The following is an 18,045-nucleotide window of genomic DNA, read 5'->3' as shown; positions in this document are numbered from 1 at the left end:
CTCCAACATTCCTCCTCCTCAGAAGGGTGGGATGTGGAGGGAGTCACTATATTTGACCTAGTGATGTTAATGTGTTCAGAGGTCCAACTCCAGACTAGGTTTGGACCTGGTTGTTGGGGAAAAGTTAGAGGGGAAAGGGGAAGGGTGGTGTTGATGGGTTGGGTGTAGAGTGGAGGTAGGGTCAGAGAGTTCAGGTAGAGGTTTCCTGCTCAGTTCACAGTCTCTATTTAAGATCACTGGAAGTAAATGCCTGGCTACAAAGATCTATCCTTGTGCAGATTGTCACTGGTATGGGTTTTCCATATTGGTTTAGAATGAGCTTTTCAGCCCATGCACCCTCCACTTACACCCTGCACCTCTGCCCAAATTGTCTACATATGCCAACCCGCGTAGGAACTCGCCCACAGAAGCAAGGGAACGACCAACCGTCCATAATTAATGTTCAGAAAAACTGAGATCTGCAAATGTCTTTTCTTTCACGTTATTAATAAATAATTCTAATCAAATGATCTGGAAATTAACCCCAAAGGTGCTGCTTTACAGTTTCATTACAGACTTAATCACTTGCTTGAAGATTATGAAATGAAAATTGAATCCGGTGAGAATAAACTGTATAAAAATCTATAAACATAAAAAACTTTCCAAAAAATTCCAACCCTGTGGTATATGGAATTTTTAGAGTAACGATTGAATATCTGGTAAGTTGGATGACAACTTAACTCTTTCTGAACTTTTAGCATGTGAGGTCTGTCTAAAAGCTTGTTAGTTGCTTGATAGCTGGATTCTCTTGGAATTCGGTTTTATCCCTTAGCTGTAAACATTACACTGTAAACACAAGGTATGTTGTTTGTCATGGACATAGTGAGATTAAGGAATGAGATAACAAGGAGTGACCATTAAAATATTTAATTGATATATGAGACTGTGTTAATGGACACGTGTTGTTTGAATGAAAATGATACATGTGTCCATGTTGCTAGTGACACAAACAGAGGATTTGTCTATCTCTGATAATTCTGCATTTGTGAACATATGGAGCTGCTTTTCAAATCTTTGTTGGAATTTCACTCAGACTGGGATCAGGATCAGTGCCTGGGTCCAAGGGGTGGTTTTATGAGTCAGACTAGGAATTATAAGCCCAGAAATCTTTGTGACTTGCTATGTGGTATTTTGTGTGGTTTACTTGTGCTATCTATTTAATAAACTGGACTTAAATTACTTTGTTGTGTTTGTAGACTTACTAGAGGTCATGGGTTAAGGTTGAAAGGTGAAAAGTTTAAGGGGAGCACAAGGGGAAACTTCTTCACTCAGAGGGTGGTGAGAGTGTGGAACGAGCTGCCAGCACAAGTGGTGCATGCCAGTTGAATTTCAAAGTTTGAGAAGTTTGGATGGGTACATGGATGGTAGGGGTGTGGAGGGCTATGGTCTGCATGCAGGTCGATGGGAGTAGGCAGTTTAAATGGTTCAGCATGGACTAGATGGGCTGAAGGGCCTGTTTCTGTGCTGTACTTTTCTATGACTCTATGAGTGAGGGAGACGCAGCATCTATTCTGTTACTTGCATCTGTTACGGTGCAGCAGGGAGTTCAGAAGCCTAATGGCTTGGGGGAAGAAACTGTTTCTCATCCTGACCATTCTTGTTTTATGCATCAGAGTCTCCTGCCTGATGATAGAAAGTTAAAGAGGGTCCTGAATGGATGGGTGGGATCCTTGATAATACTAAGGGCCCTCAGTATGCACACTCCTGATAAATATCCCTGATGGATGGTAGGGACACCCTTATGATCCTCTCAGATGTTCTCACAGTCCTTTGTAGAGACTTCTGGTCTGATGCTTGACTGCTTTTTTTAAGTTAGATTATGAGGACACTCAGTCCTCATTTATTGTCATTTAGCAAGGCATGCATGCATTAAGAAATGATACAATGTTCCTCCAGAATGATATCACAAAAAAAACAAGACAAACCAAAGACTAACACTGACAAGACCACATAATTATAACATATAGTTACAGCAGTGCAAAGCAATACCGTAATTTGATAAAGAGCAGACCATGGGAATGGTAGAAAAAATCTCAAAGTTCCGATCGACTCCCAATAGTCCCCGATAGCAGGCGGCAGAAAGGAGAAACTCTCTCTGCCATAAACCTCCAGGCACCGAAACTGTCAATGCATTGGAAACACCCGACAACAGCTGACTCTGAGTCTGTCCAAAAACTTCGAGCCTCCGACCAGCCCTTCAACACCAAGCACCGAGCACCATCTCTGCCGAATGCTTCGATCCCGTCTCGGCCGCCGAGCAACAAGCAAAGCTGAGGACTCGGTGCCTTCCCCTCCGGAGATTCTGGATCACACAGTAACAGCGGCAGCGAAGTGGGCATTTCAGAAGTTTCTCCAGATGTTCCTCCGTTCTCTCACGTCTGTCTCCATCAAATCAGGATTGTGCACGGCACCCTACTTGACAGATTACAGATATCATTCACCAGAGTGGCCGCGCAAGCTGTGCCGCGCCGCCATCTTCTCCTCGTCCCATACTAGATGGAGATGTAACTTGTCATGATGGTCTCAATAGTGCTCCTGTAAAATATAGTTAAGATGTGGGGTGGGGGCCTTGCTTGCCTTAATCTTCTCAGGAAGTCAAGGCACTACTGTGCCTTCTTGTTCAGGGAGGTGACATTAAGGGGCTGGGTGAGGTCATCCGTGATGTGAGCTCCCAGGAGCTTGGTGCACTTAACTCTCTCTATGGGGGAGCCATGTATTCACTGAGGGGGATGGTCTGTCTGCACCTTCCTGAAGTCCACAGTGATTTCCTTGGTCTTCTCCGCTTTCAGCCTTGGGTTCTTCTTCTCGCACCAATCCACCAGCCGCTCCACTTCCTCCCTGTACTCCGTCTTGTCCTCGTCCTTGATAGGGCCAACTGCTGGAGTGTCATCTGCAAACTTGATGACACAGTTTGACTGGATCCTGCGACAAAGTCGTGCGTCAGCAGTGTGAACAGCAGCGGGCTGAGCTCACAGCCCTGGGGGGCGCCAGTGCTCAGCGTAATGGGATGAGAGACGTTGCTGTGAGCTCAATATAGCTGGGAGAAAGGCTTTAATGTGCTCCGTGACCAGCCACTCAAAGCACTTCATAATGGTTGACGTTAATGCCCCCAGATGATAGTCATTTAGGTAGGTCACTGTCACCTTCTTTGACACTGGAATGATGGCTGCCGCCTCCAGAACCGAGGAGACAATGGATTGTTCCGGAGAGATGTTGAATATATCCATCAGCACCTCTGTCAGCTGAACTGCGCAGTCTTTCAGAACCCAGCCTGGTATATTATTGGCCCCAGCAGCTCTGCGTGGGTTGACTCTGGCCAGGGTCTTCCTCACCTCAGCTCAGCCGGACAGACTGTCTGCTCCCCTGGGGGGAGGGGTGCCTTCCTCACCAGCACTTTGTTCTGCGCATAAGACCGGGCGTAGAAGATATTCAGCCTGTCAGGGAGTGAAGCATCCTGGTCACTGACGTGCAGGTCAGGCTTGTAATCTGTAATCCTCTGAGTCCCCTGCCACATGTGCTTCGTGTCGCTGGTATCGCAGAAGTGGCTGTAACTTCTCCGAGGATGCTCCCACTTCACCATCCTGATGGAGTGGGGAAGCACGGTTCTTGCTTCTCCGAGAGCTGCCGCATCTCCTGATCTAAAGTGTTCATCGCAATCGCTCGGCTGTGCAGGGACCTCAGCAGGAAGTCATGGCTTCTGCTTTGTCCTCACCCGGATGTGTTTTGTGATGGTAACATCGGTAGCTGGTGACAAAACCCACATATTCCTCATGGTTGCCACAGGCAGCTGCCTCCCCGAACATTCCCCAGTTTGTATTATCAAAGCAGTCCTGCAGTGCAGAGATTGCACCCTCAGGCTTTCACCTCCTTTAGAACTGGTTTGACCCATTAGATCACTGGTTTGTATGCTGGAATCAACATTACAATGTGGGGTCGAGGGCTGCTTTGTAGGCACCTAGTATGTTCGTGTAAAACAGGTCTGGGTGTATTTTCACCTCTGGCAGCAAAATCAACGTGCAGGTGGAATTTGGGCAGGACTGTCTTTAGGTTCTCATGGTTAAAATCACCTGATTGGCGTGTTTGGTTTAAAAATCACTGATGGAGCTGTGGAGTTCACGTGGTGCCTCGCTGGCATTTGCAGAGGATGGTAGGGGGTGGTAGGAGGGAGGTAAATACAGCTACCAACACAATTGTAGCTGCCTGTGAATGAAGCTGTACAATTGTACAGGCCCCAGTTCTCTTCTCTCTGCGTGGAGCAAATGATGGATTGTGACATTCCAGCTTTTGACCTATATCTTTAGTAAGCTGCTGACTGTCAGGGATCCATGTTCAGTAGAAATCCGACAGGCAAAGTGCTTTGTTGATGGATAGTACCTCCGGTGACTTCAGCACCAACAGAGATACACAGGCAAGGGTGCACTCGGAAATTGACACAGCAATGTCCTGTGCAGTCAGTTTATATTAGCTTATACTGAATCAACAAACTTCCCATCTTTGAAGGCAATGATCTATACAAATCTCAGTGATGGTCATAGGGAGAGGGCCATCATCGGCACGAGGCCCTTAAGGATAAGCCGATGATAAAATGTTTGACATAGTCAGAATCAGAATTAGAATTGGGCTTATTATCACTGCCATAACTTGTGAAATTTGTACAGCAGTAGGTGCAATACATAAAAATACTTTTAAGTTACACTTAAATTAATTAAAAGCATCCGTTAGTCTTGTGAGACCATGGATCTGCGCTTGGAAAGTCTTCACTCTCCAGGGCGCAGGCCTGGGCAAGGTTGTATGGAAGACCAGCAGTTGCCCATGCTGCAAGTCTCCCCTCTCCACGCCACCGATGTTGTCCAAGGGAAGGGCATTAGAACCCATACAGCTTGGCACCAGTGTCGTCGCAGAGCAATGTGAGATTAAGTGCCTTGCTCAAGGACACAACACGTCGCCTTGGCTGGGGCTCGAACTCACGACCTTCAGGTCACTAGTCGAATGCCTTAACCACTTGGCCACGTGCCCACTACGTTACACTAAGAAATATATAATACATAAATAGGGCAAGACAGCAAAATAGTGAGATAGTGTTCATGGACGTTTCAGAAATCTGATGGCAGAGGGGAAGAAGCTGTTCCTAAAACACTGAGTGTGCTCCCTCAGGCTCCTATGCGTCCTCCCTGATGGTGGTAACGTGAAGAGGGCATGGCCTGGATGGCAAGGCTCCTTCATGATGGATGTTGTCTTCTTGGGGCACTGCCTTTTGAAGAATTCATCCAGGAGATTTATGCTGCAGAGCAATATCTTTCTGTTTATTGCGACAAGCCAGATGACTCTAATGATTAGTTAGGTAATCCCATTCCCATTCCACTACCTGCATCACTTCTGCCAAGTTTTTCCTTTTTATGTTTTGGTTAAAGTTTCAACGACTTTTTAAATGGCTTGTTTTTAAATTGAAAGCATATTTCAATCCATAAAACTATAAGGCATAAGAGAAGAATTAGGCCGCTTAGCCCAAAAAATCTGCTCGACTATTCTATCAAACTTTCTTTGCCAATTATTTTCAATCACCACAGAATTTAAGTAAAGGAACACACACAGAATGCTGGAGGAACTCAGCAGGTCAGGCAGCACCTGTGAACATGAATGTACAGCTGACATTTCGGGCTGAGATCTTTCTTCTGGACTGAGAAGGAAGGGGGAAAGGCGCCGGAATAAAAAGGTGAGGGGAGGGGAAGGAGGGTTGCTGGAAGGTGATAGGTGAAGCCAGCTGGGTGGGGAAGGTCAAAGGCTGGAGAAGAAGGAATCTGATAGGAGAGGAGAGTGGATCATAGGAGAAAGGGAAGGAGGAGGGGGCCCAGGGAGAGGTGATAGCTGATCGGGAAGTAAGAAGAGGTTAAGCATCAGAGTGTGGTGTAGAGGAGGGCGGGGGGGAAGTTTGGCTACCAGAAGGAGAAATTGATACTCATGCCATCAGGTTGAAGGGTACCCAGATGGAATATAAGGTGCTGTTCCTCCATCCTGAGGGTGGCCTCATCTTGGCACAAGAAGAGGCCATGGATCGACATATCGGAATGGGAATGGGAAATGGATTTAAAATATTTGGCCACCATGAAGTTCTTGAACTCAAATGATCCATAACCTAGCATGCATGGACATAACTGAGGCTGTTACAACTGCAGAACTTATCGTGAACAAGCTGCACCATATTACTGCTCTCAATTCTGGTTCTCTCACACTCCACATCATTCCCCACCCAAGGGAGAAAACTAGAAATCTCTGCTCAGACTCTTCTTGTACCTGCTGTGTAAATACTTACTGAGGGGTGCGCCTCACCTCCATTCTCTGTGTGTCCAAAATAAACTAATGCCTCCCCATATTATGGAAGAGTAAGTTGGTATTATGGTTCCTAAGGTTGTTATAGCCAGAGGTGGGAGTGGCAGGAGGAGAAGATGGCAGCGCAACGCAGCGCGCACAGCTCTCTGGTGAAATGATATCGTATCTGTTAAATAGGAGCCGTGGACAATTCTGATTTGATGAAGAGAGACGTGAGAAGCAGAGGAACATCTGGAGAAATTTCTGAAATGCCTGTTTTCGCTGTCGTTGTTACTGTGCGATCGAGAATCTCCGGAGGGAACCGAGGCTGAAGTTGAAGCGTTCGGATAGAGATGGTGCTCGGTACTCGGTGTCAGAGGGCTGATCAGAGCTCGAAGTTTTCAGACGACTCAGAGTTGGACTGTGGTTGGGCATGGCAGGGAGAGTTTTCTTCCTTCTCCCGTCTGCGTGAGATGTGGGACATTCGAGAGACTTTTAACTTTTTACTGTGCCATGGCTTGTCCTTCATCAAGTTATGGTATTGTTGCACTGTTGTAACTATATGTTATAATTATGTGGTTTTGTTAGCTTTTCAGTCTTGGTCTGTCCTGTGTTTCTGTGATATCACACTGGAGGAATATTGTATCATTTCTTAATGCATGCATTACTAAATGACAATAAAAGAGGACTGCGTGTCCTCATAATCTAATCTAACAAGCTCCCACTACTTATTAAACACTCCCAGTGGCGTGCATCTCAAATAGCCTCTGACAACTAAGTCCACCTCCTGGCCTTCACATGTGGCTTAGTTACTCAACCCGGTGGAACTGTTTCCACTGACAGGAGAAGGGACAAAGGCAGGTTACTGGCACCTTAACACCAGTCACTTTGGGCAGATGGGGCTTATCAGTCGTGGTTGGCAGCTCATCTAGGAGAAGGAAAGCTCTGATCTTAAACCTCCACTGCCTTGTGGGTACACTCACTCATGGGGAAGGCTTGGAGAGTAAATCCTGAGGAAAAATCCAGAGCTGGAGTCTCTAAGGCAGCCCAACATTGAGTTCAATGCTGACTGGTAACTCCTGTAGTGCCACTGGTGCCAAACTGAATCGGTCTCTGCCGTTCCTTTGGGTTCATCAGACACATGGAGAAGGGAAGCCTGCGACATGAGCGACAGCCTGCTCTCCACATTGTAGTGCCCCACTACATATATGTCACCATGTACAACCCTGAGATTTGAGTTCAAGTTCAATTTTAATTCCATTAAACCGTACACATGTACACTGCCAAATGAAACATCATCCCTCTGGACCAAGGTGCACAACACAAATACATATTCATTCTCTTGTGGTCATTCGCAGTAAAAATAAAGAAATGACAATAATAATAATAATAAAATATTAACTTGAAAGACTATGGAACATGAACATTGTCCTAACAGTAGTATCTACAACTGGGATCATCCCAACGTCACTACACAATAGCACTAAACAATTCGGCCTACACTGCAATATCTATGTAAATCTTCAGAAAGCCACAATACTAAACACTATTACATAGTCTGAAAGTTCCTAGCATTCCACCGAGATGCAACACAGAGCGTCACAGGAAGTCATTCCTGCCTGTGGCCATCAAACTTTACAACTCCTCCCTTGGAGGGTCAGACACCCTGAGCCAATAGGCTGGTCCTGGACTTATTTCCTGCATAAATAATTTACATTTAACTATTACTATTTAACTATTTATGGTTCTATTACTATTTATTATTTATGGTGCAACTGTAACGAAAACCAATTTCCTCCGGGATCAATAAAGTATGACTATGACTATGACATTTGAGAAATGAGTGTACTTGGTATGCCCATACCTCAGGTTTTATCAACTGGAGCTGAGAAGAAAATAAAAATACAATAATAATAATAATAATAATTAAGCAATAAATATCAAGAATATCAGATGAAGAGTCTTGAAAGTGAGTCAATAGATTGTGGGGACAGTTCAGTGTTAGTGTGAATGAGGTTGAGTGAAGGAATGAAGTCCCGATTAAGAGTCTTGGCCTGAAATGTGGACTGTACTCTTTTTCATAGATGCTGCCTGGCCTGCTGAGTTCCTCCAGCATTTTGTGCGCGTTGCTCGGGTGAAGTTACTCCCTTTAGTTGAACAGCCTGGTGGTTAAGGGGTAATAATTGTTCCTGAACCTAGTGGTGCAAATCCTGAGGCTTCTGTATCTTCTTCCTGATAGTGGCAGCGAGAAGAGAGCATGGCCAGGGTGTTGGGTGCACTCTGATGATGGAAATTGATAATGAAAATATTAAATGCAAATTGTCAGAATCAAAATCGGAATCCGAATAAGGTTTAGTATCACCGTTATATGTCATAAAATTTGTTAACTTTGCAGTAGCAGGACAATGCAATATAATTTAATAGAGAGAAACAGAAAACTGAGAATTTCAGTAAGTATATATATATATTTATATTGATATAAATAGTTATATATATTAATTTATATATATATAAATAGATAAATTAAATAAGTAGTGCCAAAATAGAAATAAAAGAGTAATGAGGTGGTGTTCATGGGTTCAATGTCCATTCAGAAATTGGATGGCAGAGGGGAAGAAGCTGTTTCTGAATCATTGAGTGTGTACCTTCAGACTCCTGTAGCTCTGTCCTGATGGTAGCAATGAGAATAGGGCACGTCCTGGGTGGTGGGGGGTCCTTAATGTTGGATGCCACCTTTCTGAATCATCACTCCCTGAAGGTGTCCTGGGTACCACGGAGGCTAGTGCCCATGATGGAGCTGACTAATTTTACAACTTTCTGTAGCATCTTTTGATCCTGTGCAGTAGACCCCCCACGCCTCCCATGCCCATACAAGACAGTAATGCAGCCAGTTAGAATGCCGTTAAAATTAAATAGAAAACAAGGGTTTGCTGCTCGTTTGCTACATGGAATTTCTGTGTTAGATGTCGAGTCACATGGGAACTTTCCATTATTGCATCTGTGCTGCAGACCGACTTCATAACGTTCGATTGTACTGCAGCATCCTGACTTACAGACAAGTCGGGATGGGTTTATTTGGGAAAGATTTTACTATGAATGCTGCAGGGAGTGAAGGAGTGAAGTCAGTAAGAATAAAGCAAACAATACTAATAAATAGATCATTTCCAAAGCATTTCCCACTCATCCTGACACCAGTAATGATTTACAATGCAAACAGTGACTGCATGAAACCAATAAAGCCAGGGTACCCAGCGGTGCGTGCTGCACAAACCGTGACTGAAGAGATGCATCGCCCCAGGGCATGCTATTTGTTTTCAGAGCTGTTTGCCTTCACAGAAAGAATCCACGGTGGGTGCACAGCATCACAGCAATCAAATGGTTCACGTTTAAGTGTGTAGTGGGGCATTTGACTATAAGAGTCTAATTACTGGAGCTTTTTCATCATGTGCTTGTGAGACTGAAGCAGGCAGGTGAAGCAATAAATTTGTTTTGGAAGTGAGGGGATTGAATTATAATGTAAGTTACCAGTGAAATCTTCCAAGAGGACCACAACCTTGTCATAGGGTTTGGAGGCTCGTGTGCTTCAATGACCCGGAGAGCTACGTTGGCTGGAGTCAGGGTTTTATGCTTTGACTCTTGGTAAGGTCACCCATGCCAAACAGGTCAAAGGGTAGAGGCCACCGGTCCTCCAGGTTCAGGAGTTCAACAACCCTGACTGGTAAAATAAAATTGTTTCAGAAACAGCAATTGAGAATCCTTCTACATCTGAGTGTGACGGTATTCCTGAGTCTCCACCCGGGATTTGCATGACTGGCAGTAGTGAAAACTGAGAGGAAGCTACTGACACGATGAAGGAAGCCCTGAAATCCCCCATATTTTCTGGCCAAGAAAGATCTCCAACCACATCCTACTCCTTCAGTGTCACCAAGAGGACATGGCCACAATCATCATGAGGAGACGTTGGAGATGGATTGGGCATGTGATGAGAAGAGAGGCCGACTCCATCATCAAGGCAGCACTTCATTTGACATCTGGAGGGCGGAGGAAACATGGGAGACCAAAGACAACTTGGTGCTGTACCATCGAGGCAGAACTGAAGTTTCTGAACAACATTGGGGTACAATAGAGAAGATGGATAATTGCAAACAGAGATGGAGGACCTTCATTGCTGCCCTAAATGCCAGCGGCGTAACAGGTATTTGATTGATTACCAATGAAATCTTTGGTGTATATGCAGTGCTACTAATGATTTGAGAAACGTTCTGAACTTAAGTATGTTATGTACCCCTAGGGGTCATATTTTCGATGGACTGTGCCTTTAAAAAGAGAGAGAGGGAGCTGTGCAACACAAACACCTTGTTATTAAGAGAGAGAGGCGAAGTCTGCTCACAGTTTGCTTGGAGATGGTGTTACGGTTTCTCTGCAGCGTGTTTACACTTTTGCAAGGACACTGCCAGCTTCCGAGTTCCTACACAGAGAGAGAAGGAAGGAGCTACTTGATGGACAGCTGGTGTTCAGCATGGTGAGATAAATAGAAGGTTAGCTGGTAGACACACAGACACATGATTTTGGACACTGGTTGAGCTTTGTTGTTCCCACAAAAAAGTGGGTTTTTAAGAGGATTGATCAGGAGAATCGATCAGTGGCTCTCACAGCGTGGAAAAGGTGTGACAGGTGGGGAGTTATTAGTGTGTCCAACCCTCGCCTGGGTTGATAATTCCACCACAGAAGAACGGTCCCCTTTGTTGTGGTCACATTCGGTGACTTCTGAAGGATTTCGGAGGACAACAGGAAGATCGATGGCATCAGCTCACCTGAAGAACTGAACATCTCTCTCTCTCTCCCCATCACTACTCAATACCACGAACTGAACTGAACTTTACCCATCACCGTAAGACTGTATCCATTTACCCCTAGGCTTGAAGAAGCTTGGTTTTTCTATTTCCACATATATATAATAATTGCTAACCTGTTTGATTTATCTGATCTTATATTACTGTATTGCGTAGTTACTAATAAATACAATTAGTTAGTAGGAATACCAGACTCCCAGGTGTCTTCCATTTCTGCTGGTTCTTTAACCCGTCACGGGGTACGTGACAAGTACCAATTTTTGAATAGCTATTTCATTGAGTTAACCTGTCTCTCCTCAATGTGGCCATTAGCATCTACCTGCATCAGACTGACAAGAAAAGCCATGGCTATGATTCAGGGAGATATGCTCAATGACTTTGACCCACCAAAGAGTCATATCAATAAGAATTAAAATAATTAATTTCACTTATATTACTCAATATCATGGGATGTGGCCTACAGAATTGTCTCATAAAGCTGGGCACTACTGAAGCATTTAGAAGTGCATTTTCATGCTAATGATTTGACCTATGCTGTCCAAAACCACAGTGATCTATGGAATGTGGAGGAAATGTTTTTGAGCTCTATCGCAAATTTATACTTGACCATACAACAAGCCGAGATAAGGAATGGAGCACAAGATGTTTGAGTCACAATTGGAAAAGGCAATAATCTCTACTTTTCTGTTGCTATTCGAGGAATCAGTATCAGGATTATGTTCTCTGGAGTTTAAAGAAATGATCTTATTGAAACATGTGAGATCCTGAGGGGACAAGAGCGTCATGAATCCTGCGGGCCTCTGCAATGCGCCATACAGCATTGGGCTTCTGGGTTTCTTCAGCACCTGTGTTTGCTAATTGTTGCCTTAACAAGAGTTAAGATGTCACTCAGTCGTGCCACCGATTCTCCATTGGAATTCCTACGTATAACCTCTTGTTTCTGTCTCTACGTGGGTGCCTGCCGTTACTCCGCACCTGGGTTCAGTCGATGCCAGCCACCACCATGACAAAGAGAGGGTGGATGTCCAAAAGTTGCCCTGTTCTAGTGGAAGAATCTTGAATGAGGATACATAGTTAGAGATTAGGGGAAGGTCACTTAAGCCGAAGGTTTGTAGGACCTTCTTCACACAGAGCATGATGAATCTGTGGAATTCTTTACCTGAGGGGATTGTAGATGCTGGATTATTGGAGTTATTCGAAGAGGAAGAATATAGCTTCCTGCAGATTGAGAAATTGAGTGAAACTGGCTCGGAGGAAAACAGTGAGCAAGCTTGAGGGGCTGAGGTTGCTCCTTCACTTCATCACCTCCCAGTTCCTACAAATTTATGAGTCCTCAGAGAGGCACAGTGCTACAAAAGTTACAAGGAAGTGGAACAAACCATTCCACTTGTAGTTCATATGAACAGGTGGCGAGTGATGAGGTTGATATACGTCTCAACCAAAGGAGGCGTAAGGTGCTTCCCTCTTCTAGCCTGCAGGTCATACTTGGGCAAGGTGCAGCACCTGCTTAGCCCCCTGATCAGGGTCATGTGAAGCCATGGGAGCAGCTGGTGCATATCACAAGTCCTGGTTATGCAACCACTGATGCCAGGCAGCCAATCTTTGAAGAGTATTCATAATGGCTGGGGTCACCCATCTTGTAAAGACACTGCTCAGAAGAAGGCAATGGCAAACAAGTTCTGTCAAAAAATTTGCCAAGAACAACCATGATCGCTCACTCAAGATGAAGCTGCACATAATGATGATGATGATGATGAAGAACATATACAAACAACAGGAATTCTGCAGATGCTGGAAATTCAAGCAACACACATCAAAGTTGCTGGTGAACGCAGCAGGCCAGGCAGCATCTCTAAGAAGAGGTACAGTCGACGTTTCAGGCCGAGACCCTTCGTCAGGACTAACTGAAGGAAGAGCTAGAAAGAGATTTGAAAGTGGGAGGGGGAGGGGGAGATCCAAAATGATAGGAGAAGACAGGAGGGGGAGGGATGGAGCCAAGAGCTGGACAGGTGATTGGCAAAAGGGATATGAGACGGTCATGGGACAGGAGGCCCAGGGAGAAAGAAAAGGGGAGGGGGGAACTCAGAGGATGGGCAAGGGGTATAGTCAGAGGGACAGAGGGAGAAAAAGGAGAGAGAGAGAAAGAATGTGTGTATAAAAATAAATAACGGATGGGGTACGAGGGGGAGGTGGGGCATTAGTGGAAGTTAGAGAAGTCAATGTTCATGCCATCAGGTTGGAGGCTACCCAGACGGAATATAAGGTGTTGTTCCTCCAACCTGAGTGTGGCTTCATCTTTACAGTAGGGGAGGCCGTGGATAGACATGTCAGAATGGGAATGGGATGTGGAATTAAAATGTGTGGCCACTGGGAGATCCTGCTTTCTCTGGCGGACAGAGCGTAGGTGTTCAGCAAAGCAGTCTCCCAGTCTGTGTCAGGTCTCGCCAATATATAGAAGGCCACATCGAGAGCACCGGATGCAGTATATCACCCCAGCCGACTCACAGGTGAAGTGTCGCCTCACCTGGAAGGACTGTCTGGGGCCCTGAATGGTGGTAAGGGAGGAAGTGTAAGGGCATGTGTAGCACTTGTTCCGCTTACAAGGATAAGTGCCAGGAGGGAGATCAGTGGGGAGGGATGGGGGGGACGAATGGACAAGGGAGTCGCGTAGGGAGCGATTCCTGCGGAAAGCAGAGAGAGGGGGGAGGGAAAGATGTGCTTAGTGGTTGGATCCCGTTGGAGGTAGTGGAAGTTACGGAGTATAATATGTTGGACCCGGAGGCTGGTGGGGTGGTAGGTGAGGACCGGGGGAACCCTCTTCCTAGTGGGGTGGCGGGAGGATGGAGTGAGAGCAGATGTGCGTGAAATGGGGGAGATGCGTTTGAGAGCAGAGTTGATGGTGGAGGAAGGGAAGCCCCTTTCTTTAAAAAAGGAGGACATCTCCCTCGTTCTGAAATGAAAAGCCTCATCCTGAGAGCAGATGCGGCGGAGACGGAGGAATTGCGAGAAGGGGATGGCATTTTTGCAAGAGACAGGGTGAGAAGAGGAATATGCCAAATAGTTGTGAGAGTTAGTAGGCTTATAGTAGACATCAGTGGATAAGCTATCTCCAGAGATAGAGACAGAAAGATCTAGAAAGGGGAGGGAGGTGTCGGAAATGGACCAGGTAAACTTGAGGGCAGGGTGAAAGTTGGAGGCAAAGTTAATAAAGTCAACGAGCTTAGCGTGTGTGCAGGAAGCACATATATTTGTTTTCTGCTCTTTCATTCCAATAAAAATATCAATTGCCCCAAAAAACGATTCATGAAGTTGGTCTAGCTGGAGAAAAATATGAACTTTAAAGATCTAAAGAGTATTGATCTATTCCTTCAGTTTAAGCATCAGGTGATATACACGAGTGAGGTTTGATGACCGAGGTACAAGTTCAGCTTGAGAAATGTATTCGTCTGGTGGAGTCTCTCATGCCCCATACACAGCTTCTGCAAGTTCACAGGGACAGTCCAATTTTCTGATGGAATGGTATAGTTCATAGAAATAAACACGCACTCTGTCATTTTACCAAAAAAAAAACCACTCTATTTCCATTTAAATTAACATTAGCATTCAAAACTCCATAAACATATTACAATAATTTTACAATATTAGATATGGGTCAAAATTTGATTTTGGTCGGCCCTGAGATTGCTTTTGATTTGTAGATTTTGGTGGCTACCCGCTGGATTTAAATGATAAAGGTAAAGCTGTATGACTGATGTAACAAAAACTTGATTTGGGTTCTCTCCCCAAGTACCTCTGGCATTATTCATTGAAACTTCATATAGCTCTTTCCTCATATCAGGATCTGCCAGCATTTTTTGTACACTGCTCTGCAGAAGGCACAAATGTACCACTGGAATGAGTCCACTCATTTCCACCAGACTAGCGGGTGATCAAACGGATGCATCACAATGTGAGTGCCATCTGCCTCTCACCTCCCTTGGTGACGAGAAATCAGATGGACGTATTTGTACAGCATCCCTCAAGATTCGGCAGATTGATGCCTCAGTGCTCGTTTCAGCAAATAACAACCTGAAGCTTCAATAGATCATGCTTTGGATAGTGATTAAAGCACAAATTTCCATGTCCTTGAGGGTTGAATCTCCATCAAAAGGTTGGCACAAATGTTACCAATTAGCCCACTGTAGTTTTACAACATTGTTTAATTCTCATTTTGGTGTGGCTTCAAAATTAAACATCTTCATTTATAAAGCAAGATATCAGTAGTTTATTAGCAAATCTAAAGTTTGGATGACATGCCATTTGTCTGAAATATTAATTCTGCTTCTCTTTCCACACATGTTTCTGACCTGCTTAGTCTGCTCTGCCCTTTACAATTTATCTCATTTGCTCTCAATGCCTGTACAATCTCCATACTTACATTACTGCCATGAAACTCATACACTCATGGAAGCGTAACGATGTTATGTCCATGTGTGAAATTATGAATCTGCTTCCAGCTTCTAGTTTTGGTAATTTTAAAACTAGGTCATAACTCTTGATATAGGCCTCACCTTTGCCACTTCATAGAAACCTTTTTCATCTCTTACACTGTGAACATATAAATGGTTCTGTCCTATTATATTTCAACACAGAACAATAATGGAGGTGATTGAAAGGGAGACTGAAGCACCTGAATTATTTTATTTAATGTTTTTTATTGAGACACAACATGGAATCGGCCCTTCCATCACCCCGAGCTGTGCTGCCCAGCAATCCCCCGATTTAACCCTAGACTAACCACGGGACAATTTACAATGCCTAATTAACCTACCAACCGGTACGTCTTTGGACTGCGGGAGGAAACCAGAGCACCTGGAGGAAACCCACACAGTCACAGGGAGAATGTCCAGTCTTCTTGCAGGCAGCAGCGGGAATGGAACCTCATTTGCTGGTTCAGTAAAGCGTTGAAGGTAGAGCGGTGGAATGAGTGTATATGGATTTCAGAAAGGCATTGGATAAGGTTCCCCATGCCAGGCTCGTTCAGAAAGTAAGAAGGCATGGGATCCAAGGAGACCTTGCTTTGTGGATCCAGAATGCCCACGGAAGGCAAAGGGTGGTTGTAGATGGCTCGTATTCTGCATGGAGGTCAGTGACCAGTGGTGTTCCGTAGGGATCTGTTCTGGGACCCCTTCTCTTTGTGATTTTCATAAATGACCTGGATGAAGAAGTGGAGGGATGGGTTAGTAATTTTGCTGATGACACAAAGGTTTTGGGTGCTGTGGATCGTCTTGAGGGTTGTCAGCGAAACATCGATAGGATGCAGAACTGGGCTGAGAAGTGGCAGTTGGAGTTCTACCCAGATAAGTGTGAAGTGGCTCATTTTGGAAAGTTAAATTTGAAGACAGAATATAATATTAATGGTAAGACTCTTGGCAGTGTGGAGGATCAGAGAGATCTTGGGGTCCGTATCCATAGGACACTCAAAGCTGCTGCACAGATTGACTGTGTTGTTAAAAAGGTGTATCGTGTGTTGGCCTTCATCAACTGTGGGATTGAGTTCAAGAGCCGTGAGGTAATGTTACAACAATATAAGACCTTGGTCAGACCCCACTGGAGTACTGTGCTCAGTTCTGGTCACCTCACCACAGGAAGGTTATGGATACTATAGAGAGAGTGCAGAGGAGATTTACAAGGATGTTGCATAGATTGGAGTGTATGCCTTATGAGAATAGGTTGAGTGAACTTGGCCTTTTCTCCTTGGAGTGACGGAGGGTGAGAGGTGACCTGATAGAGGTGGATAAGATGGTTAGAGGCATTGATCATGTGGATAGTCAGAGGCTTTTTCCCCAGGGATGAAATGTCTAACATGAGAGGGCACAGTTTTAAGGCGCTTGGAAGTAGGTACAAGGGGGATGTCAGAGATAAGTTTTTCACACAGAGAGCGGTGGGTGTGTGGAATGCACTGCCAGCGTCGGTGGTGGAGGCGGATGCAATAGGGTCTTTTAAGAGAATCTTATATAGGTAATGGAGCTTAGAAAAATAGAGGTCTACGCATTAGGGAAATTCTAAGCAGTTTCTAGAGTAGGTTACACGGTCGGCACAACATTGTGGGATGAAGGGCCTGTAATGTGCTGTAGATTTCTATGTTCTATGTTAACCACTACACTATCATGCTGCCCCATGGTATATTCTGATGATCAGAAACAACTTGTAAATTGTAAGTACTTGAGCCAAAGAATTTATTCTATTCTTATTTTTTAAATACACTATCTTATTAAAATTCTGTGCTAACTTTAATAATTCTGTAGTTATTGAATGAAACCATAACATATTGTAGCATCATGTGTATTTTACCTGTTTTCATCTTATAAAATATTCAAAACATCTTTCTTCTGGGTAACTTATCAGTGAAGCTCTCTGTGTTTATAATGTCTCTGTATCCTTTTGTTTCCCTTTAACAATTAATTGTCTTTCTTTTACAAAACTGTTTATATGATCCTGCAAGATAGTACTTTATTCACAAGTACTAGCATTTTTCTGATGCTAGTATTTTCATTGCAAAGATACAGAAATGAATAGAGTCATTATTTCTGTTTAAACTTCACTTCATAAATGTAATTACTTGTGGGCACTGAAATTACGGTGTGAGCCAAGATGGAAATCTGAATATCTCAGGTATAGAAAGAATCTACATGGACCAATCCCTCTTTGAAACAAGTGAGAAGGGGGGTTGATTATTTAGTGCCTTAAGAATCAGAATCAGGTTTAATATCACTGGCATATGTCATGAAATACCCAGTGACCCTGTGATCTCTGTCTCGGAGGCCCCTTTCAGGAGGGTGAAACTTTGCAAGGCGGCAGGCCCTGA

The sequence above is a fragment of the Mobula birostris genome, chromosome 30 (genome assembly GCF_030028105.1).
Source record: "Mobula birostris isolate sMobBir1 chromosome 30, sMobBir1.hap1, whole genome shotgun sequence".
NCBI classification, from domain to species: domain Eukaryota; kingdom Metazoa; phylum Chordata; class Chondrichthyes; order Myliobatiformes; family Myliobatidae; genus Mobula; species Mobula birostris.
Note: the sequence above shows the minus strand (reverse complement) of the source record.